We start from the raw sequence: 23,958 nt of genomic DNA on the forward strand, positions 1-23,958 counted from the left end.
CTGTATCATTCTGGGCCAGACCAGGGCCTTAAAGGGCCATTAAACAATATTTGCTCTAATATTCTAGTGAAAGAAATTTATAGAGATGGTCTTTGTGAGTATTTGAGTCAAATTTAAACACTTTGCGTGGAGACAATTGACAACTAATTTTTAAAAAGTGCTCCTGGTTAAAGCTCTCAACTGATTAGGGCGACATGTTCCCCCGCGCAAACCTCCATCGGGGCTTGCTGGTTGTGCCCGCTCACTGGGTGCTCCCAGGTGACCCGGGCAGAATGGAACGTGGTGGGGTGCCGTCTCAGCTTGTTTTCATTTTTTTTTCTTCCGTGGCGGCGTGCGTCAGGTTAAGCGTGCAGAGGACGAGCGCCATTTCAGTCGCCAATATTTTCGGTATTACTGACACTAGCATAAAAATTTGTGTGTTGCAAAGAGGACTGATAGGATACCTATATCTAGAGTGCGTTTTCTAGTTTTCGTAAATAGCTCTTCGTGGGCCCTTTAAGTCTGAACACGTTGCCATGCCAGACTCTGGTCTGTAACACAGATTCCAAGCTAGCTCGGGCTCAGAATTTCGGCCCATGCACATCTCTACTGACTGCATCACCTCACAAGATGATTTAGTACAATCATGTCGTATCTGCGCTCTCTCCTGACATGATCAGTGACCTGCAGGATATTCTTATAAACTCGTGGGAGATGCCCTCATCAGCACCTCAAGACCAAAGTACCCGAGAGAACTATGGCGTAAGAACGCTCTCACCTACAGCAGCTCCTTACTGGTGGACCTTGACGACTGTCGCCTTTCACAACTGCTTCACCGGATTTGGCAGCTCCTCGGTGAGGACTCACCACCCATGTTCCGCTGCTTCGAGAGCTCTTCTTCAGCTCTTGCTGATGCCCAAGCATCTGCATCTTGCCTTCCCAGCAGCCAGTGACACAACCATGGAGCTGACCAGCCAGGTTCATGAGGATGCCTTCCAGCAAGCCACAGCTGTCTCACCACTGGCAGACTCGGCAATTTCCTGCCTCGAGGCCTGTACTGATGAGCTTACTACCTCAGTTGACACACTCAGGAGCCTGTCCCAAGAGACCATTCACCATATTCCAGTCACCACTTTCCATCGCGCACAAAGAGCCATAACTTAACACTGCTGGTATGACTGGCAATTCCTACATCCTGCCACTAAGTGCATGTCTCGTGGTTGGGAAAAACCACTCAAGACCATTAATGGCAACTCGTGGCTCCCTAATGCGGCCACCTTTCGTGGTTTGGTTTGTGGGGTATAACGTCCCAAAGCAACTCAGGCTATGAGAGACGCCGTAGTGGAGGACTCCGGAAATTTTGACCACCTGGGGTTCTTTAACGTGCACTGACATCGCACAGCACACGGGCGCCTTCCTTTTCGCCTCGATCGAAAAGCGGCCGCCGAGGCCGGGAGTCGATCCCGCATCCTTGGGAACAGTAGTCGAGTGCCGTAACCACTGCGCCACCCCGGTGGGGTCCTTTTATGGTAATTGACAAGACCTGTCATAATCCGTTCCTTGTCAACAATGGTGCAGAGGTCAGCGTGATCCTTAAAAAAAAAAGCCATCTTGCCTAGCTGGCGGGGCAATCGCAACGGGCTGCCATCCCTTCGACCGTAGTGACATATAGACTTCGCTCCCTCACCCTCAACTTGGTACCCTGCCACACATTTTGATGAGTGTTCGTCATCGCTGATGTTGACCCAATCATCAGCGCATATTTCTTATCGTACTTTCACTTGGGCTTCATTCAGCATGCAGCCCGACAGACAGCTTCACTCGGCTATCTATATCTGGCGTCGAGTCTAACCTTGTCCCCACTGGCATCGGCATGCTGATACCATCACCTCCTTTGAGAACATCCCGGTGTGATTTCAGTAACTGGCAAAGCGTTTCAATCTCACCCAGCCACCAAAGCATATGGTGTGACCACCACCACCAGCACGATCACACCTCTTGTTTGGTGGTCACCTGCTAAACGGGAGTTCAATCATGATGCAACTCGACATTATACACCCATCATCCAGCGCATGGGCTTCATTCCATCTCATATCTAAAAAAAGATCCAAGTGACTGGGGTCCGTGCGGTGACTATGAAGTGTTGAATGCCAAGACTGTCCACGACAGCTATCCACTGCTTCACATCACATCTGAATGGCTGCACCATTTTTAACAAAGTGGACCTGGTTAGGCACATCACCAGATACCCACTGTGTTTGCCAGCATACCTAAAGCAGCCATCACAACTGCGTTTGGGCTGTTAGAGTATGTGTGGATGCCCTTCGGACTTCAGAACCCAACTCAAACCTTTCAGCAGTTCATTGCTAAGGTCACAAGAGGCCTCCCAGCTGTGTTCGCATACATCGATCATTGATGTATGCAAACACAGTCAGCAATATGTCTATAGATAACGAGAACTACCTGCGTGCAGTTTACAGCACCTCCAACAGCACGGCCTGGTTGTGAATTCTGACAAGTGCGTATTCGCCGTTTTCATGCCCACTTTTTGAGCCATCACAACTTATAGCTGAATTTCCAATTGCTAATATTTACTTATTTGTCAACTTTTGCAAGAGTGAAATTCTCGCGGGAACAAAAAAAAAAAAATCCTTTGCAGGGTTTGACTGCATGTGCTCCACATTTTGACGGTTGAAAATGAAACTTGCAGTGCTCCGCAATCATTATGATCTGCTGAAGTGGACTAAAGCATAAGTCAATGCAATGGGTGCCAGAGGTTTATATGTGAAATACCCCATTTTTACTTTCAAGTGAGGAAGTGCTTACTGAGGAGTTCGAGGAAGAGAGAGATGCGTGCAGACTGTTCTGGGCTTTGGGCCGTTTGCAAGCAGCCTTCATTATTCAAACGTTGACCTGTATTAAACCCATTTCATCCGCTACATTTGGTGGAGGTGCTGGGTAAAACATCCTGGGAATCCAGCCAGTGCCTCGTCGCAGCCGCCATGTGGCAGGTGTTTGCCACCTTTATCTTCTCAAGAGTACCTTCCAATAGCTACCATCCAAGCGACGCAGACTCAGGAACAGTGAGCTGAAGAGACGACGACCTAGAGATCAGCAAAGCGGCTCAGAACGGCTCAGCTTACTGAAGTGAGCCGGCTCAGTAAACAGCAACATCCATATTTTTTTAGACTCGATTCTTACTCTTTATGTCCACTATATTTACTGGAGGTGCACCCATTCCCCAAGAGAGGACTTCGTTCTTTTGGTACCCTATCGTTTCAAAATTATCTGAATAACATTGGCCATCATTAAACACGCTGAGAATTATCCTTAATAAATACCTCGGGCCATCAATCTCTAGCCCAAAATCTCTTGTGGACTGACTGTTAATAAATACTGATAGTGACAATGTAGACAGATATAGATAGTGAATTATAAATATAGAGAAAGCAGATTACCTGATTCGAGGTCCCTCTTATATTCCCGGAGACAGCGAACTCAGGAGGAGCCTGAAGTATAACGTAAATGCATCTTTTTTAATGCAGTGTGCGCTTTGTAGCTCGAGTCCGCGTTAGTCCTTTTTCACTTTCTAAATCCCCCCTCCCCCCACATGCTTTCTCTAGCTGATTCGTTTGTCGTATATTCCTATAACCCTGTTCAACTTTGCGACAGTTTTTCTCAATGCCCACAGCTCTCAGCACCCCGGCTTCTCCCATTGCTTCCTTTATTCCTGGCAACAGGTTTCTGGCCCAGTACCCTAACCCAAACTTGTTCAACCTTCCTGCTTTTGCCGCCACATACATACACCGACCGTATTTAATTCATTCATTCATTTTGTATCTACTTCAAGCCGAATCGCTCCCATTCATGCTGTGAAGTGTGGTTTTAATTTTCATAAAGCATCTGTTCCCGTTTTGAGCACACGACTCGCTGCAGTCAGTGCTGTTCATGACTGAACCAGATATTTTTTTTCTGCTGGGCTGGCTGCGGAAGGGGCCATGCATTCCACATTCGCCCTGTTGTAATGCAGCTTGAGAAAACTATACGTAGCAATTATTGAAAGCAAAACAAAAGACGCACAAAAACAGCGGCGACCACCCGAAGCATACACACATTGCGGCTGCCAGGTTGCCGGCGCGGAGCCTCGACACGGCGCCGAAGCAGCCGACCAACTACGTGCGAAGGATTGTGCAGACAGCACACTTTTTTCTTTTCTTTATATGCCGACCCAATCCACCTGTGCCTGACCACTGGAGTTGCTTTCTCGTACTGCTAATAGATGGCGCTAAAGTAGCAGCAAACAGAAGACTTAACTCTGGCAGAACGGTTCCTAACAGCACTCCAAAAGAAACGCTGCTCACGGTTCCCGATGGCTCACTGAACCAGCGGCTCTCCAAAAGAGTGGCCGCTCAGTGAGTCGCCACTCATTCTCGCTCTTTTAAAAAAGCGGCTCGGTCAAAAGACAGTCGAAGGCGAGGAGATGTTTGCGAGGAAGGGCGGGAAGCATGGCCTCAGAGATCACCCCCGCAAGCGTGGGGATGATCTCGGAGGCAATATGGGACAGCAGACACTTTCTCACAACACTAATAGATGGCGCCGAATTCAGAGGATAGGGAGCCTACATGTTACGCCGCGGCGCCCGGCTTAGGGTGGTGACATCTCATGCTAGGGTTCCCTATTTTGGCTAAAAACGGCAGTCAGGCTTGGTGGGCCGCCATGTTGGTTCCCAGTTAGTGCGGAAGCACTTAAGCAGGTATGACAGCGATACATCTATAAAGGATGATCATGCACAATGAAGAAAAAATACAGGACTCCGTCGCGCCGCAAAGGAGTCCTTTGTTCCCCTTACTTTTTCTTTCTTGTCAGTGTCGAGACTTCCCACAGTATTTGGTTTCAGTATTTAATTTCTAGGGAGCTTCGCAGGACAAAGGCTATCGATCGAACGGAGCTTCAAAGCAGTGGAGAGACTGCTAGAGGTTTTGGAGGATATGCAGGAGGTGCGCCTGCCGAAGACACCCTAAATCTGCGTACCAGGCTATTAATGGAAGGCTGAAAAGAGTGGGCATACTGAATAGGGTTAATAAAATCTGTCGTGCTCCAAGCAGTTAAAAAGGCAAAGACACCAGACCTCTCCCAGGCCTCAAAGGGCAGAAGCGGCTTGGTGCCTGAATATCCAAGAATGATGAGCGGACAGCACACAGGGGTGCAACAGCTGCACCAATTGCATATTTTGATACGGCTACATATTTCTGCACCAAGCTGTGCATTAAGCGTGAAATTTGCGCCATGCTGTGCCAAAATGCCCCGACTATCCACAGAAGTTTGCCATACTCAGTGACAACTTTCTGCGGCCGTGATATAACCAATCACGATGCTTCAGACACTGTAGCATGCGTCACTGGCATTTTAGTTTTATTTTGAGATGGCGTCATGGCATTCCAATGGCTACTCATATTTTCTTTGCTTCCATGTGCTTTCGCCGCTTTCCAGTTCAGTCACTGTCTATGCGCTGAAGGAACCCTATAACGCAAGTGGGCTGTTTGTGACAAGGCACCACTGCTATTGCTTCCGTGGTGGGCCGTAGTGGTACTTGTGATTTTGGAGCAATACTTCTACACTGCATTTTAAGTGCCGCATGTTTTTATTGGATGTATCTTAGTTTTTTATGCGGCTCATGGAAGTTTTCGATATCCTGTTGGTTCATTCATGTACACTAAGGTTATTTTTATACTGTCTTGTCGATAGACTCACTTTCCCATCATCAGGTAGTGTAGGAGGTGGCTTCTGTGTTTCATCATCAGCCTGACTATACCCACTGCAGGGCGAAGGCCTCTCCCATCCACTTGACCGCTGCGAACTTCTCAACCTCATCCGCTGCCCCCTGCTACGCTTTCCTTCCCTTGGAATCCAGTTTGTTACCCTAAGCGACCATCGGTTATCCTCTCTTCGCATTACATGTCCTGCCCATGCCCATTTCTTCTTAATTTCCACTAGAATGTCAGTAACTTGAGTTATTTCTCTGACCCACTCTGCACGCTTCCCATCTCTTAATGTTACCCCTACCATTTTTCGTTCCATAGCCCTCTGAGTTATCCTCAACTTAAGTAGAACCCTCTTGGTTAGCCTCCACGTTTCAGCCCCATAGGTGAGTACAGGTAAGATGCAACTGTTGCATACTTTCCTCTTGAGTGATACCAATAAGCTGCTAGTTATAATCTGTGAGTGCTTGCCAAATGCGCTCCATCCCAATCTTATTCTTGTTATTTCCTTTCCATGGTCCGGGTCTGCGGTTACTACCTGTCCTATGTAGACATATTCGCCTACTACTTCCAGTGCTTCGCTACCTAACATAAACTGCTGTTCCTTCCCGAGGCTGTTGAACATTACCTTAGTCTTCTGCATATTGATTTTTAAGCCTACCTTTCTACTTTTCCTGTCTAAGTCATCAATCATTATTTGCAGTTCATCCCCCGAGTTACTTAGCAAGGCAATGTCATCAGCAAATTGCAGATTACTGAGGTATTCTCCATCTACCCTGATCCCTAACTGCTCCCATTCCAAGTCTCTGAATACTTCCTCTAAGCAAGCTGTGAATAGTACTGGGGAGAGCGTGTCTCCTTGTCTAACACCTTTCTATATGGGAATTTTGTTACTTTTTTATGCAGAACTATGATTGCTGTGCACCCACTAAATATATCTTGCAGCACTTTCACGTACGAGTCGTCTACCCGCTGATTTCGCAATGCCTGCATCACCGCCGAAGTTCGTGCTAATACAACTGGAGGTGGAACATGTGAAATTTATTTCGAACATCAGAAGGTCGAGAAACGCACAGCAGCCTAGCTATTGAATTCCATAATGCCGTAGTGGAGCCCAAGACTGCCAAAATTAACATTTATGCATGCTGCAACATTGAAGTACTATAAGGTATGCATTGTGCATGAAATACATAACCTAATAATCGTCCACCTCTCCTTAATCAAAATATTGTGTCAAAGCCACCGCCAGTCCACAAGAAGTATAATTTACAAGCCGAAGATGTGCTCGCTCGTCGGTTTTCTTTGCTTAAAACTTGCTTTCGGCATTTGCCATTTCGCCTTTTGGTCGGCGTTTCTTTTTGTCTGTTTCTGTATTTGCTTTTTAATCAACATTTTGTCTTTGCACTGCGCTCGCTTCTGGACACAGGCTGATCGCAGTCACTGCTTCAAATTAAGCTCTTTCGGAGCTGCCCTCGCACGACACGAGCTGTGGATTTCGCAGAGAGTAAAACAATGTTTTTTGAGCCTTGCAAGCAACATAAAGTCCCATGATTAAGGTTGTCAAACCGTGCTAAATGAAAAAAAAAAAAAAAGGCATATTCTCTAGCTTTTTTTTATTTAGCCTCTTCAATTTTATGATTCACATTTTTGTGTGTGTGATAGCATGCCTAGCAGTACAAAAAGCTTATTTACAAAAATAAATACACGCAGCATTGGTGATAGGTGGCCTTTGCTAGATTTCCTTTGGATCGCATTCATACAGTCCGATATTCACACCTCTTCATTCTTTTGTGCCGAAAGCAAAGTTTCTTCCATGTTTAACAGCTCCAAAATTTGAATTAATTTTTTTTTCTTGTGAGCTGCTCCAAAAATCGCTACAAATCTTATTTGAGCTTTTGCACCCCTGAGTACATCCTTTTAATGAACCACAGTGTGAGTAATCAGTAGTCTTTCTTGAATGGTTAGTAATAGTGCTGGCTCACCATTTCCTTATCTCAGCATCATTCCACATTACAGCAATGTGGTGGGTTCGACTTCCACTTCTAATTTTCTCAAATGTGTACCAGCTATGGCCCAGCCTGGTGCTTGGCTTACCAGGGCTCATGGCTTAGGAAAGGAGGAAAAAGGAACTGCATATGGGCTTCTGCTGCACGAAGCGGACTTAGGGTTGTCTAATGGTGGAACGAATCGTGAATTTTGGTTCATGACCCTTTTCCTGAAGTGAACTAGAATACCTTTCCCAAGCATCTTATCCCAGAAGAGCCCAGAATCAGGACGGGGGAAACCTTGTACCCACCAGCACCAGGATCGAAACTGGTACCTCCTGAATGTGAGGCAGATTCTGTCACAAGGCCATCATGTCTTGGTGGGGTAGTAGCCCTTGCTCGGGTTCTCGTTCTAATGGTGCTCAACGTGGCTTTGGAAGATCTTAAAAAAGCTTAATGATCGTTCATGAATTCAGAAAGGCCTTGGTCAAAGGTGCGCTGGTGTATGCAGTACATTTTCGTCTTTTTTTTTTTTTTTTTACAGAGCACTTGGGGTGGATTCACACACCAGATCCGTGTCATTCCGTGATGATTATGGTTAAAGGATAATACTAAGTTTGTTCTTGAAAGAACTGACCAAGCTAGAAAAAATTTCATTGCAAGAAGACATCAGTGCTCAGCATACTCACCAATGTTCTTAAAAAAAAATAATATACACTGGGACGAGCTGTCTGAAAATTTTCAGGAACCTCATAGCTGTGCTTTTTATTTCTGAAACTTAGCCATTGTCAAATATGTTAAACTAGCATGTAGAACAATGTTTCTGTAACACTGATAGTCTTTACCTGAACACACTCACACACACACAAAAACTGGATCGGTGAAATTTTGTGTTTAGCTCTGCACAAATTTAGTTAAGCGGCAACAAATTTCATGGATATATATTTTATAGACAAACAATGCCATGAAAACTAAAAGAACAGTGGGCAATTAGATTATGTACTGACCAAAAATATTTTGTCATTTTTGTTTTCTTGGGGTATTGTACTAAACTTAAATCTAACATATTGGACCAGCCAAAGACACGGGAACACAAGAAAAAGAAATGCTGCGCATTCAGAAGGTACCAGGTTTGATTCCAGGTGCCGCCAGGTACTCAACAGTTTTCCAACTGGTACAGGATTTCCCCTGACCTGATGCTTGGCTCTTTTGGGGTGAAATGCTTTGGAAATGGGTCTCAGACCAAACAGTGTTGTCCCATGTACTTCTTTGTATTGAGTTCCCATGTCCTTGGCTTCCCATGTCCATGTCCAGCAAGTTAGGTTTGCACCAACTGGTCTGCATGGCCACTATGTAAAAAAATATATATCAGGAAGCACTACAGATATGTCGCAATAATACTAGCTGTGCCCCCCCCCCCCCCCTAACAGGGTAGGCACCTAAATTCACCCCTGCTACCGTGGTAAATATGCTCTCAATGACCTCATTGGATTTTCTCCCTGTCCATTGCCCGGACAGACTGTTTCCATATTGGGACATAGATACATGCTTTAGTGAAGGCCTCCAGAAATTTCAACAACCTTGTCTTTAACTTTAAATGTGTGTCAACATCACACAGTTCACGGCATTGCTTTTCACCTCCATTGTAAAGGGACTGCCGCAACCAGGATTTCATCCTGTGTCCTTAGGTTTAACAATTGAGCACCCTAATCCTGTGCCACCGCAGTGGCTATTACCTATGTGGGGACGGAATCAAGATGATGAACAAAAGCTGCAAATCGCCTCCAAGGGGTTCCTGTTTCAGCATACGCACCAAACAGGGAAGGGCCTGGAAATCGGAACAATGCAATAAATGCCGGCTCCTGGGAAAGGTAAGACATGAATGATCCCGCTGCAACACAGAAGGAAAGTATAATGCTAGTAGCTGTCACATGGCACTCACATAGAAACATTTAATGTTCTATCAGTAAAATAAATTGGCCTCAACCAAAAAGAGCAAATAAAATTTGCCCCTAGTGTCAGCAGTGCATTTGCTGTTTGCAAGATAACATATAGGAAAGCGTGAATATGATTTGGCAGTGTAAACCAAAGAAACACGAAGATGAAGAAATGATAAAACAAACTTGGCATTTCCATGTGAGTTCCTTTCGTCCTTGGCCTGTTCGCACAGCCAAACCACACTGCAGTGGTGTGCCAGCTAGCCCATCAAAGCATGCTACTGGAAAGCTCTTCGAGCAATTATACAATTCTATTTTCTACCATGACAGGCCTACGTGGGCACTAGTATCTCTATATGGAACAGACTGGTTCAGCCTAGTCCCACCTTGTGCACCTGAATGCCCTCTCACTGTATTTGACAGCTACTGGAAAATATGCACCAGCATTTATTTTGGTAATGCGCTACAGCTGAAAGAAGCGATTTCACCCGCTCTAGTCAGGAATACAAAAAGGATCTATACAATGGCCACAGAAATAGCACTGTCACTGAGTAGATTTGCTGGTGAACATTGAAAAACAATTTTTTTTCCGTGCCCATGAACAGCAATTACCTTGTATGGTGCACAAGACAATATATAGTCATAACTAGAAACAGAATTTGAATTCACCTAGAGTTGATGCAAAAATGTCATTAATATTATCACGCTTAGCTAAAATGTTATACAGTTGTAGTCGTATGACCGGGTTAGCCCTATCTAGTGGTCAGAACAGTCCGGCAGATATGTACTGGCACCTCCACCCCCCTCACCCTTTTCTACTGCTTTGGCTGTCACGGTGCTGACCGAAATGCATGCCCAGTGGCAGCTTCAGAAATAAGGTCACTTCGATTTCATATAGTAGCGCTCTTGTGGAGCAACCTGTTTTTGCCAGCACACATTTTGTACCCACCTTTCATGAGGCACAAGGCATTCATGGTGCAGGAGAGCCCATGAGCAGAAGCTGCGACGTAGCCAAGATCCCAAAATCGCTGTGCAGCAAGAGTATTTCGGCACACACTGAAACAAAAAATAGAAATGGTTGCTCTTGCTAAGACAGGGCTATTCGGGAGCAAAACGGAGGCGCACTCGAAAATGAGCCGCCGGCGACCGATCGAAGCATGGATATTGAAGGGACTGCTTCCTGGCGCACGGAAAAGAGCTGCGTAGATCCTTTACGCTTCACTTGAAGCCACCGACTCACAGCAAGATGCCGCAAAAAGAATTGAGATCACTTAGCAATAACGCATCGATGCAGAAAAACTTTCCAGACAAGCTGTAACGTGAGAAGAGCGGCGCCATGAGCTCTCCTAAGTTGGCGAGGAAAGTACGGGATGCCACCGTAAGTGTTTTGCGCTGCATTTTCGCTGTACTTACGAAAGTCTGAAGAAACTTGCAAGGATGGGTGCCGCCCAGTCTATTTTGCAGAATACATTCCAGTCTGGTCAATCTGAAACACGGCGCGAACAAGCCTCCCGCTTGCTTGTACCACTGCGCGCCAAAATTGAAAAGGAAAAAAAAAAAAGCACCTGCGGCTGCGGAGGCGGCGATAAAAAAAAAGCGTCTGGGTACGAGAGTACACGCAAGCAAAAAACAAAAATAAGCAATTTATTACGTCACATCCGCCAGACTACAAACAGATCCTCCTCGCCTACCTTCTTTCTTCTCGCGCATGCGCAGCTTACCAAGATCGCGCGGTGGCGACCGGCAGGTGGCGCCTGAGCCGACGGCCCAGGGAGAATATGACATCGGGAGAGATTCTCTGCAGTACGTACCACATGAGTCTGCTCTGCGCATGCCTGGCCGTTGCCTAGCAACGGAGACGCGGAGTGCGGGAACAGGCGTGTGGCTGTCTGAGCCGCAGCGAGTTGTTTCGCGCCACTTTCCCTGTGGCACAGAGCACCTTGGAGATTGTCGTGCCGACGGGCCCTGAAGAAGGAGTCTTAAAGGTATACTCAATAAAAAAATTGCCGCCGAGATTTCCAGCGCAGATGGTAGCTATCGCCTAGGGAGTGACCAAAACAATCCACTTTATGAACAGAAATGAGCGGAAAGTAAGTATTTTAATGAATATTTCTCAAACCGCCGCACCTAGTGGGCTCCTGTGAAAGCTCTGACAAAACCAGATATTACTTCACAACTACCCCCATCGCGGCCGGTCACACCTGTTTATTTTTTCTTTCCCTTGTGACACTCACAAAGCGCACGGAGGGACGTGTTTTCTTTCTCGTCGCCGCTAAGCAGAATTCGCCATGTCCTCGAATATGAGACCTTCTGTGCGCAGTGATGTGTTAGCAAGAAATAAAATAGATATACTCTCAGTCCTTGTACTCAATGGTCAGCAGCCTGCCCTCATTATATTGCACACTCGTTATACCACTATAAAGAAAAAAAGCGCGAAACAACCGAAGTGCCAGTAGATTTAGTAATGAAACAGGTCAATTTGCCTTAGGTCTGCCAGTGTTGATCAAGTGATCAGCTCGGCTGCTGGTGTTGTCTTAAGTTTTTTCTTTTGCTCGAGTTGTTTTGCGTGCTCACACAGGACGTGTCTTCGGTGAATTGGAGCCCTACCAGCGCTATACATATGCGCCTGCGGGCACTACTTTGAGGAGACGTAGCCGCTCTCATCTCCCTTCATTCTAGAACACTACACCTCCACAGCCGGACTCAGCGCCCCTGCGGCGCCGCCGTCCCACGCCATCGCCGCCGCCTTTGAGTCCGGCAAAAATGCCGACAATGGTCCTCTCATGGACGAAGGAGATCCCTGTACTTCGCATTGCGCCAGGAGGAAAGATGAGAACGAGAGAAAGCAAGAACAGCGCGCGTTTCCGTTGCTAGGCAACGGCCAGGCATGCGCGGAGCAGACCCATGTGGCACGTACTACAGATAACCTCTCCCTATGACACCTTACCTAGTAAAGAAAAGTTCTCCCGGCACAGGAGGAAAACGTTTTCCGCTCGGAACCAATGAGACGACCATAGATAGCGCCACCGCTTCGTAAACTGATGTGTTTGCAGCGTTGATACGATGATAAAGTAAAACTTCTCTCTCGCGCGCCACTGGCGGTGACTTCGTTAGTTTTTTCGTTTCTTTTGTATTCCGCACTAGGCCGCAACATTTCATTCGTCAAGGGTAAAAGTCGAAGAAGGAGTCTGTGGCCTTGCTTAAACGTGAGTGGCTTTTTTCTTATTTGGTGCCAGGTTAATTGATGACATGTGTGTGTTTTATGCTCATGCAATGTGCATCATTATGCCGCGCCTGTGAGTTGTAACAAGAACAGACTTTGGAAAGAATGAAGTGTGCACATGTTTTTTCGAAAGTACGCACGCGGACAATGGTGTCGTCAGTTCTGCCCAAAACGCTCGCTGTTCTTCCAGGCTAATCCTCCTATTTGTTACTAATGATATTCTGAAACATTCATTTCCAGCTATGACTTCTGCGCAGTGGCGAATGTTGTTGAGTTGTTGGAAGGTTATGTTTAAAGTAGCAGGAACTTGAATTTCCGTCGCCGGCGCCGTTCGTGGCCGTTGCGTTCCGGGCGCTTTTCTACGTGTATGGGCCGCTGTGCGCGCTCTCGCCACGGACCTTACGAGTTTGGTATCCGCAACTAGTTACTGAAGAAATTGGACCCTATTCCTTAGTTTTCTATGATTGTGGACTGCAAGTTGCTTGCGCCGGGCGCATTTCAGTACTGGTTTTCCAGCAACAACCTCGATCTGTGCAAGTACCAAGCCTAGATGATGCCGATCAGCAAGCACCGAGGCACATCGTTCTTGTTCTGAAGTATGCGTAATAGCTAATAGCACTCTTTATATATTTGTCTCGTTAAAAAGTTCGCGGTAAGAAAAAATAGCGAGCGAAATGATCCTGTGTAGAAATCGCGGGCCAGTCTGAACGTTCATTTGAAGCCGAAGAGCATGCTCCCTGCGACAGAAATGCTCACGTAATGCTGGTCTCGAGAGAACTTCTTCTCGCCGAGTAAGGGATTTGCAGCTTCTCTATACCGCCTTCTCGATCTGATGATGAGGGTAGTCGGGAATGCGATAGCGGCTGAACAGGCGAGCTATGACACTCTCCGCGCTCTGAGGCGTCCTCCCACGGAAAGAATGGCCGGAAACAACGCTGTGCTTTTGGAGGAGCGCGCGGGAGCAACCTACCGGCCACCGAACGGAGCCACACCGCGCCGTTGTTGAAGGGAAGCACGAAGAGGCATGCTGCGACTCCGAAGGAGGCGCCTAAATGTAAGCGCTTTAACATGATAGAGAGGAAGCATGTTACGAGTGCTTCGCCATTCAGGATAGCTTTTTTTTTTCGCTATGTCGCGCATTAGTGCAAGAGAAAGTTACTCTGAAAAGAAAGGCCTCACCAACGGGCATGATGCTCTAGACAGTCCGGCGCCTGAGCCGGGCCCTCCTCTCCTCCTCGCGCCGGCAGCTTCGAGGAGGGAAACCAGCGCGCGCGCTATTGCACTTCTTGTACCGCCGCCAACTGCTGCCTCTAGAATGGACAGTTCAGATGCCAACGGTTTCCGCGCCTATTAAACAAAGCTCTGCCGCTTGTCAGGGAGACCGTTGTGTGTGTTCGTCGAGTGCAGTGCTGCTCGCCTGGAGCGGACGTGGCGGAGCTGTACGAAGACAGTCGCGAGTAGCGTTCGGCCGCCGTGCCGATATTGTTGTGCCTTGTACTATGGCTGTAAATAATGTGTAAATTCACCTTTCTTTCACTTCATCTCGTGAACTCGGAGCCTTGACACACGGACCAGAATCATGACACCGGGAAATAAGTGCGTACCGCTGGAAAGAGTGGAGCCGCTACTCGGACTTGCCTCGGCAGCCCACACTGATCAGCTACTTTTGGCTGAACTGCCAGAGCGATTTATCTTTTTTTTTTTCGGGGGGGGGGGGGGGGGGGGGTCGGCTTTTCTTTGTCCACTTGGCCGGATGCTGGCGCGATCTGCGCGAGGAAGTCGTGGCATACAGGGAAAATAGATGAACACCTACCAAGCGACGGACTTTCGGGTTGCCCAGGGTGCAGCGCAACAGTGTACCTGGACCGATTGAAGCATCAAATCGCGAGCACTGTCACAGAGTCGTGAAAACTTGCAGGGAATTTTACAAGCGACGCTAGTGCGTACAAGGAATTGGCACATGTTCGGTTTTTTTTTGTTTGCGAATCTGTGTGCAGGCGCTTATGTGTTATGGTTCCCATGTCACTTTTCAGAGCTGCATCGAGATAACTGTGCTCTGAATTGGTCGACTGTTGGCGTGGTCGAGAGTGAGCGGCGACCTTGTTTGGCCAAACCAGTGTATTCCAGGTCCTCCCCAGCCGGAATAGCAGTACCCGTGAGTACAAAACTGCGGGAAGATGGCTTGCAGAGAACGAGCGTGACGCTTTGATTGGGGCAGATTTTCGACCGCCGTGATGCGCTGCCATGCTATAGAGGTCCTTCGTATTGACTGCGTGCATAGTGCAGCGGCAGGCCGGGGTGCCTGGTCGGGCGAGTGTCTCGTCCAGACATGGGCATCCACGAGGGTGAACACTTACGAGGGCGTTGATCTGACTCGGTGAGGTGAGGATGAGGGAGGGTTGGCGCTGAAAAATTTGTGAGGCCGAGGGTGAGGGAGGCCATAATCAAACCCTATGCACGATTAGCTGGTCTGTTCACCTTGCATGTCGCACTGCACTAGTTAGGCTCTGTCTCGTTCTGCTCTCGTGTAACTTTAATGGTGTTCGTGAAAATCAGGAGCACAACAGAGTTACGTGTTTTACTTTGCGTTTTCTGTTCTTTGCTCGAGGAAGTCTGGGCGCGATGGGCGCACATCTTTGGTGATACCTGTCGTCGTGTCCAAACAATCGATTTTTTACGCGGTGTCTCCCACATGGCGCCACATGTGCATCTCTGAAACTAGGGCACGGCCCTAGGCCCGCATGCTATGCCCCCCACCCCTCTAGGCGAAGCGATCGAGGGTGAAGACCCCCTGACTGCGTAGATATTTACGCTTCTGTGTGATAGTGTTTTGCTGTGACTTGAATTAGATTACATTGTTCTGTTGTCTAGCTAGTATGACGCATAGTCTACGGCTGGTTAGAAGTTGGAATATCTTGCTTCCTCATGCAGTGGGGAGTATTTCGTCACTATATCTCCTTAAAACATAAGGAGTGTGAGTCGGTGGGCGGGTTTGCCTGGTTAGCTATGACAGTGGCTATTTTCTTTCCTCCTCGCAGTTTCGCCTTTGACTGGTAGCTACTTAGGGCACTGTCAGAATTGTTCTTTGCGCTTTTCACAGCCCCTGGTTGCCCTGCGCAGTGTACATTGTCAGCAGCTGTCGGAAGAAGTACCAGATGTCTTTTACAAGTGATAGCCACCCAGAAAGAACGCAGCCCCCTTCATTTCTTTGAGTCTATTGTTAGCTTTGAGAAATTCGGATTTCTAAGCAGAAGTGATCAGCGTGGCTTAACACCGCCGAAAGCGGACGCAGACAAGAGCTGTTTGCTCCTACTTCGACTCGATAACATTGTCATAGATCGAAAATAATGAAAAATGACAACAATATTAAAACTGATGAACATGAGATTGAGGGTGAGGGAGGGCAGACGAAATACGGGTGAGGGTGAGTGAAGACCACAATTTGTTTATGTGAGGGTGAGGGCGAAAGATGATGAGGATATTTTTTAAAGTGAGGTTGAGGGTGAGGGAGGGCCACCGATTGATAAATGAGGGCGAGGGAGGAAAGGCCAAAATGAGGGTATTTGCCTACCTCTGTTCTCGACGGGTCGGGTTTATTGTGTGAGCCAGTGTGGTTCCGTTAGCTAGGAGAGGTCGTTGATAAGGCTCTTCAGTTCCTCGAGGGGAGGGGAGCGAGAAAGGCCTATGACAAGCATCATGTTTGGCGGAGTTCGATTGCAAGCGATTGGGTGTAGGCATCCCGTACATTTTGCGAGGGATCATGGAATGTTCGATCTCGAGCGGTGACATCTCCCTCTCAGTGGCTCCCCGCGTGCAATTAAAATGTTCCTCAAGGCGCAGAGAATCTATTTGGACGTTTTCGCCAAGGTCTGGGACCCGGTAAGGGCAGTGCTTTTCTCGTCCTAACGGGCATTTTCGATTTGTATAAGTTGTACGCTTGTTTCTCCAGCCGTTTGGTTATCATGGGTCTTCATTCGTGCAGAGACCGCCCTGTGTGCAAAGTAGCATTCGGCTCCAAGTAGGCGTTACTATAGGGGTTTCCACCGCAGTTGCCAGAAACGTGGACAAGATGTTTCTGTGTTTGTAGCCGTCACTTTATCAGTGTTTACTTCACGCAGGACGGAGCTGATATCATGGCCGCAGATCAGCCACGTGTCACGGACGCTTCTGGCTCGGCACCGAACTCGCTGGACAGAGAAAATGGTGAACGCCTACTCGAGCACCTGGCGCTACTGATTTCGGTCGACTGGATGGACCGTTCAGGAAGCCATAGCGTACATCGGAAGCTTGCCAAGCTGCGCGGAATGCGTTCCAGAATTCACTGCCCAGGTTACGGACAGGAATCTTCCGTCGCTGTTCACTTTCGATTTTCTCGTCAACACGATGGGAATGAACATAGGAATGGCTATTAAGGTGCGCGACACGATAAGGTCACTGATGTAGGCAGTGCATCATGTATCTCGGTGCTGCTCTGTAAGAGAAAAATTGGATTTTTGTTAGTATTGTGTCTTCATTTGTGTTTGGAAGAGAATTAAATCCCGGTGAACTGCGTTGTGTGCGAATATTAATCCCAGCTTGTCTGTCCCTCTTGCAGAAGTCCCAGGACTTCGGGCGTAAAAAAACGGGGATTTGTTTTTTTTGTTTTTTTTGTTTTTTTTTTTTGCATTTTAGTATTCTCTTTTAGTGTTGGTCTTACACTGTTCATTGATATTGGCCTGTATAACATATCCGAAAACAGTAAATTATTGGGCCTAGTAGCGAATTAAGTGCAATATCTGAAACTAAAAGCAGTACTGCTGGGTTACTGGCACAGGGCACTATGTGACGGGAAACATTATAATGAGTGAAATGAAAATTATTTCTTGAGCTTGGCTAAGGTCGTCGTCTCAAGCAGAGTCAGAGCTTATATCGCCTTACACGAGGGTGACGTGGGCAACAAACTATGGTCACAAATATTAAACGGAGTTCAGCAGGAAGAGCTGCTCAGCTCATCCAAGTAAAGGGCACGTGGATGAAGCTTTTATGCAACATCGATGATGTCCTCCAGACGCAATGTACGCAGGAATACACGTTGCTTTTCAATACGCGTCATCAGTTTATTTTATATTGAAAATAATAAGACACTTCGCTTTGTAAAAATGAGAGCAGTCGAATACAAAAGAAACGAGCATCTGTCGTTTCAATTTGAAAATGTGGTTTTGGCTCTTCGCTTTGTAAAGAGAGCGTCGATGTTAAATTAGCGTCATCATAATTGTTCTGTTCAGTCCATCTTTTACCAGCAATTTCGTACTCCCCCCAATTCTTTCTATTTTTGTTTACTGCCGGCTGTCAATGCAGTTTATAAAACGTGCTGGCCGCACTTCGGCTAGCACAACATTGAAATTTTTTCAATGTTGCCAAATCATCAAGTACAGCCGTCCGTTGAGGCGGATCTGGCATCGTTCAATACACTTCTCGAAGACAGAGAACCCTTTCAAAGAAGTGTTTGCGCATGGGGTGAACAACTGGCTCGGCATGTTCAAAGTGCATTTTCGTTCTCCATAAAGCATGGGGCCCAGGACCATAATTAAATGGTACCGGATATCATCCGATGAATCTACCGGCAAGAAACGCTGGCCGTATGGGTCTAGCGGGAACTATTTCATTAGCGTGCGCGCTGTAGTATGTCCCAGAAAAATATTGGGTCGCAGCAGTCCAGGAATACGCGTTCTATTGCAACGGGTTTGTTGCAAATGAAGCAGTTTGTTGTCCATGACATGAATACACCCCTGCCATGAAGCCAGGTCCTAACGGGTGTGCATGTATGGAGTTTAAAGGAGCATGTTTTAACTGATGGTAATCTGGTACTTTTTTTACTCTCTTAAGCATATCCTGTCCCGGCCCTGCGGTAAACGGTGCATTGGTACATTGGTACAGGAAGCATTGTATCAATGAGGTCATTGTAAAGATTTTTCTTTCTAACGTTGCTCGCACGGTGACGAAAACCGCACCTTCAGCATCCCGTAAGAAAGAACAACTGCACGGAGGTGACCTGTCACTGATCCATACATTTCGCATGACGTCACAACAAATTCTGGAAGCAGTCTGCGTAATCGTACTTTTATGTCTGTGCGGAGAAATTGATCCCGCGGATAAAAAAACCTCAACACAATTCGCCACAGAAACAAGTGAACGCGACCAAGGCCCTCTTTTTTGACAGGACGGAACAAATTCGTCCGGCTGGTAGGCTCTCTTGTGGAAACCCAAATGAACACTGCAGATATTCGATGAATTGTTTGGAAGTTGGCCCGTGTTGCACATAACGCATACATCACGCACCAGAATTTGGAGATAAGAAAGAGGTTGCAGACAGTGGCTCGTGCACTGACAGACGTCTGCCACACATTCGAGACTTCTCCCTCGCACGCAGCGCTTGATCAGACCAATACGTGTCCGGATCGCGATAGCAGTTAAGCGGCACACCGAGGTGTTGCGTTGGAAAAGTCGACCACCAGAACAGAAAATAATGCTCCTGCGTGACGATCCAAAGTCCATACCAAAATGCATAACTCTTATCCCAGTTGATCCAGGCTCTAGTACTTTCACAGTATTGTTTAAGAAAAGTCGCAGCTTGTCTAATGCTCTCCCTCTGACTGAGCAAAAGACGGCAATATCATCTGCGTAAGCCGATATTTTGACGTGTGCCTCTTGCGACCTTAAACCTGTGATGCGATCATTATAAGCGGTTGACAGGGTGGCTCTACATAAGCTGCAAATAACAAAGGCGAGAGTGGGCATCCCTGCCTCACATAAGAGCAAATGCATAGGCTATCAGTAAGTTCCTTATTGACAATAAATAATACGTGTGCGATTGGTGCACACCATTCTAACCCTTTCTATATATCACTCGGACAACATTGGAAGGCTCTAAAATGCGAAAGAGGCCCTCATGCGAGACCCGATCGAAAGCTTTTGCTAGATCCAGCTGCGTGATAGCCACGTGGTCACCAAATGAATCATATATCATTCAAGCACGCCTCGTGCGTGCACGTTAGTTGAAATAGTCCAACCTTTGATGCCACAAGTCTGATGCGGACCTACCAATGCAGTTATAACTCCCTGAAGTCTCTTCGCTAACACTTTCATAAATATATTATAATCTACGTTGCCAATTACCTAGTCGGCTGATATCGCCACGGTGACAGTGGCAACTTCTAATAACGTTCCTCGCATAAAAATAGGAGCGCTTGTTTTGTGCCGTGCTATTTTCGGACAGAAATGTTCGTACACCGTAGGTTCATGGCGTCAAAGAGCTCAAATCTCCTTTGGAGAACAGTATTAATAATGTATTGCGAGTTCGCGTCCTAGTTGTTGAATATGTCTTTCTTTCTTTCTTTCTTTCTTTCTTTCTTTCTTTCTTTCTTTCTTTCTTTCTTTCTTTCTTTCTTTCTTTCTTTCTTTCTTTCTTTCTTTCTTTCTTTCTTTCTTTCTTTCTTTCTTTCTTTCTTTCTTTCTTTCTTTCTTTCTTTCCCTTTCTTAGTTGAAGTTAGTCAGAAGGATCTGCTTTCGGCTGTCTTGGCACATTTTCCAGACTGTTTCGCCACGTCTTCCACAGTGGGCCGAACTCCGGTCGCCAAGCACCGTATAATTACAGACGAGACCACGCGCCCCGTATGCCAACGCCCATACCGTGTTTCTCCGACGGAACGAGCGGCAATTCAGACACAGAGTCACCGAAATGCTTGCCGACAATGTAATTCAGCCGTCTACAAGCCCGTGGGCTTCGCCGGTTGTTCTCACTAGAAAGAAGGACAACACTCTGCGGTTCTGTGTCAATTACAGAAAGCTTAATCTCGTCACCAGAAAGGACGTTTACCCGCTTCCCTGCATAGATGACGCACGCGATGGACTGCGAAAAGCCCGATACTTCTCGTCGCTAGACCTAAAAAGTGGGTACTGGCAAATAGAGGTGGATGAGAGAAACCGAGAGAAGACGGCTTTTGTAACACCCCATGGCTTGCATGAGTTCAAGGTGCTACCGTTCGGCCTATATATGCTCGGCACAGGCAACGTTCCAGCGCGTGATGGACACCGTTCTGTCCGGTTTGAAGCGGCAGTCAAGTCTGGTTTACCGGACGATGCCGTCATATTTTCGACTACCTTCGACCAACACCTATAACGGTTACGGCTTGTGTCATGAAGAACCCACCACCTGCCACCTGGGGGTCAGCCGTACACTTGCACGAATTTGGCAAAAGTATTATTGGCCCAATTTACTCCTATCCGTGCGGGCCTATGTACGCTCATGTCGTGACTGCGAACGTCGGAAGTCTCCGTTATTGAAATCCGCTGGATTTCTTCAGCCTGTTGCTCCGCCGAAGAACCCTTTCCATCAAGTGGGCATAGACCTTCTCGGTCCTTTTCCGAAGTCCTCGTCTGGCAGCCGACGACTACCCGCATCCCTTTTTAAAGGTACTGCCGCCGAAGTGGCGTAGTGTTTCGTTCATAACATCGTCCTACGTCATGGCGCCCCCGCCGTGGCAATAACTGACCGTGGAACAGCTTTCACGGCTCGCCTAATCCGGTTGGTCATGACTCTGACTCACACTAGCCATCGACGTGCGACGGCGTATCACCCTCAGACCAACGGGCTGGTGGAGCGCCTCAATCGCACCCTCACCGACATGATTTCTATGTACGTGGACGCAGACCATCGCACCTGGGATACGATTTGCGATTTCGCCATATATAACTTTCGCGTACAATACCGCCACTCAAGAAACGAGGCGACTGCCCCCGTTCCAGCTTGTCTTCGGTCGCTCATGTTTCGGCTGAGCACGTAAAGTGAGCACGCCGTTGGGCGCCATGATGCCAGTTGGTTCTTGTTGCGGCTCTAACGCCGAACTAGCACGCCCGAGTCCGGATCCACCGACAACAGGCGAATGACGCTACTCGGTATAACCTCATCCGAAGAATCGTCATTCACGAGCCGGGCGACTTCGTGTGGGTGTGGACACCTGTTCGTCATCGCAGCCTATCTGAAAAGTTACTACCCCGATACTTCGACCCGTACGAGATTGTCTGCCGCATCTGTGACGTCACCTATGCCGTTGTTCCCGTAGACCCAGCTCCATCGCGAAGGTCGCAGCGTCCTGAAATTGTGCACGTGGTTCGACTGAAGCTCTATAACGATCATGCATGACTGAACTTTTCGTCAACGCCGCTGGGTCCTTGTGACACTTTTGTGTACCCTTTCGCTAACTTCTTCCTACTAGCACCGCGTCGCATCGTGTCGATGCTACAAAGGAAGGGGGCAGTGATACAAACTATAGTCGACGACGAAGCGGGGACAGTCAGTGGCATAGATGGCGTACACGACGAAGTTGGTTGCCTGTAATCGTGCTCGGACCGCTCTCGGACTTCGACAGTCTTCTAGGCTCAGGGCGTTTCCTGGACTTTCGGTTCAGGTAACGACAGGGCTTTTATTCTTTATACCATTGATGACGCTGCGATGATCAGTGAAATAGTGGGACTTGGTTTCCACCCTGCTGACGACGTGCTCTGTATCTGTCGAGGTTCTGTGAAAAACCAAGTCACTACTTCATCAATGTGTGGTAGTTTGAGGTTGGTGCTGGCTCAACTCGAGTAGAAATCGCTCCTCTGCAGCTTGAACAAAGGCAGAGTTCTTGTCTTCAAGTAACAAAGTCCCCCGTCAAAACCAACTCCTTTTCAGTTCAGCTAGGCATTCTGGTAACCAGAACATCCAGCGCAGATCCAACGCTGGCCTGGGGAGATATATACACTCCGGTTACTACAACCCCCGTCTCGCACAGTTTTACACACCGACGGCAGCGGCGTCGACGGCGGCTCCATCTGTTGGAGCGCGTTCCATTGAACCAGCGTTTCATTGAACGCATCAATGTTTGCCAGTGTTTTAGTTGGTAGTGGTAAAGGCGTTTATTGCATCTAAATATGGAGTGCAGTTAGGCTCCGCCTTAAGTAACATAAATTAATAATTATAATTATATATATTGTTATGTTTGGGGCGTCGGAGCCCCGTGAGCGAGGAACCTCTCGATTCGGTTGCTGGGTAGAGACACTGCTTTATTGTGCTTTGGGAGAGAGAGGGGAAGAGAAGGAAAGAGAGAAGCGCGAGCGCCTGTAAACAAGGCATTGCTTCTCGTGCCCTGGTCGCGCACATGGTCCCAGACTCCCAGGACGGTCCAGTTCCGAGGCAACGCACGGCTCGGGTTACGTCCGCGCGTCGTCGTCGGCGCAGGCAGGGGGGACCCCGCTGGTCTCAGAAGCGGCCGGCTCGCAGGGGCAAGGAGGCATTGCAACCGGAGCGGCCGTGCGTCCGTTTGCTAGGAGGCGGTGTGGCAGTGCGTCGGTTCGCGTACACAACACCCCTTCCTCCTTAGACTGGGTCACCGTATCGGTTGGGTGGACGACGTTCACGTTGAGGCCTTGGCCGAGCTTGATCATGCCTGCACTCGTTTTGTTGGTCGTCGCAGGGTTGTGTTGCGCAGTCATTTTGTCGGGCCTCAGCTTCTCTATATTCGGAGTGGGGCGCTGTAGGCAGATCGTCCGGAGGTGAAGCTTCCGCTTGTGGTGTCGCGATCTCTCTCCTGCGTACTTCCGAGCCAACAGAACAACGCTGGCTTATCCAGCGCGCGGGGAGGCCGCGGCATCCCAAGGGATCCCTGCCGACCTCCTCTAAGCCAGCGCAAACGGTCCTTTCACTGGTCCCCTGTTTTTGGGCGCAATAAAAGCGTTCACCCCATGTTCACCCCCATCCAGCGCCAGGGTGCCTCCGCGATGACACGCCCCCCTCTCGCTAGGCGAACACACCGTCGCCTGCAGTTCTGGAAAGACCCATCGCCAACTCTGATTACGCTGGCAAACAGCGATCAGTAAGCGCGTTTAAAAAAAAGGAAAAGGGCCCCATAATGGGCTTTTGCCGTACAAGGAGGACTTATTGTTGTCCAATGGCGGAACTGATCACTGCCACATCGGAGCAACTATTTGAGACCTATGACCCGTTTCCCAAACATTTCACCCTAAGGAGCCGAGCACCAGGCCGGGTGAAAGCTTGT

The 23,958-nt window shown here is 48.0% G+C and overlaps 1 long non-coding RNA gene across 1 annotated transcript; it reads right to left on the reverse strand.

Moving 5' to 3' along the window:
• Window positions 1-8,451: 8,451 nt before the first annotated feature.
• LOC146184751 (uncharacterized) lies at window positions 8,452-11,411 on the reverse strand. The gene is made up of 3 exons (XR_014708915.1): window positions 11,074-11,411; window positions 10,610-10,716; window positions 8,452-9,072 (listed from the first exon to the last, which is right to left on the reverse strand). It is a non-coding gene; the product is annotated as an uncharacterized LOC146184751 (long non-coding RNA).
• Between the last annotated feature and the right edge of the window lie 12,547 nt (window positions 11,412-23,958).

This window comes from Amblyomma maculatum, chromosome 7 (genome assembly GCF_055883805.1).
Source record: "Amblyomma maculatum isolate TAMU_Amacu chromosome 7, ASM5588380v1, whole genome shotgun sequence".
Taxonomy (NCBI): Eukaryota; Metazoa; Arthropoda; class Arachnida; order Ixodida; family Ixodidae; genus Amblyomma; species Amblyomma maculatum.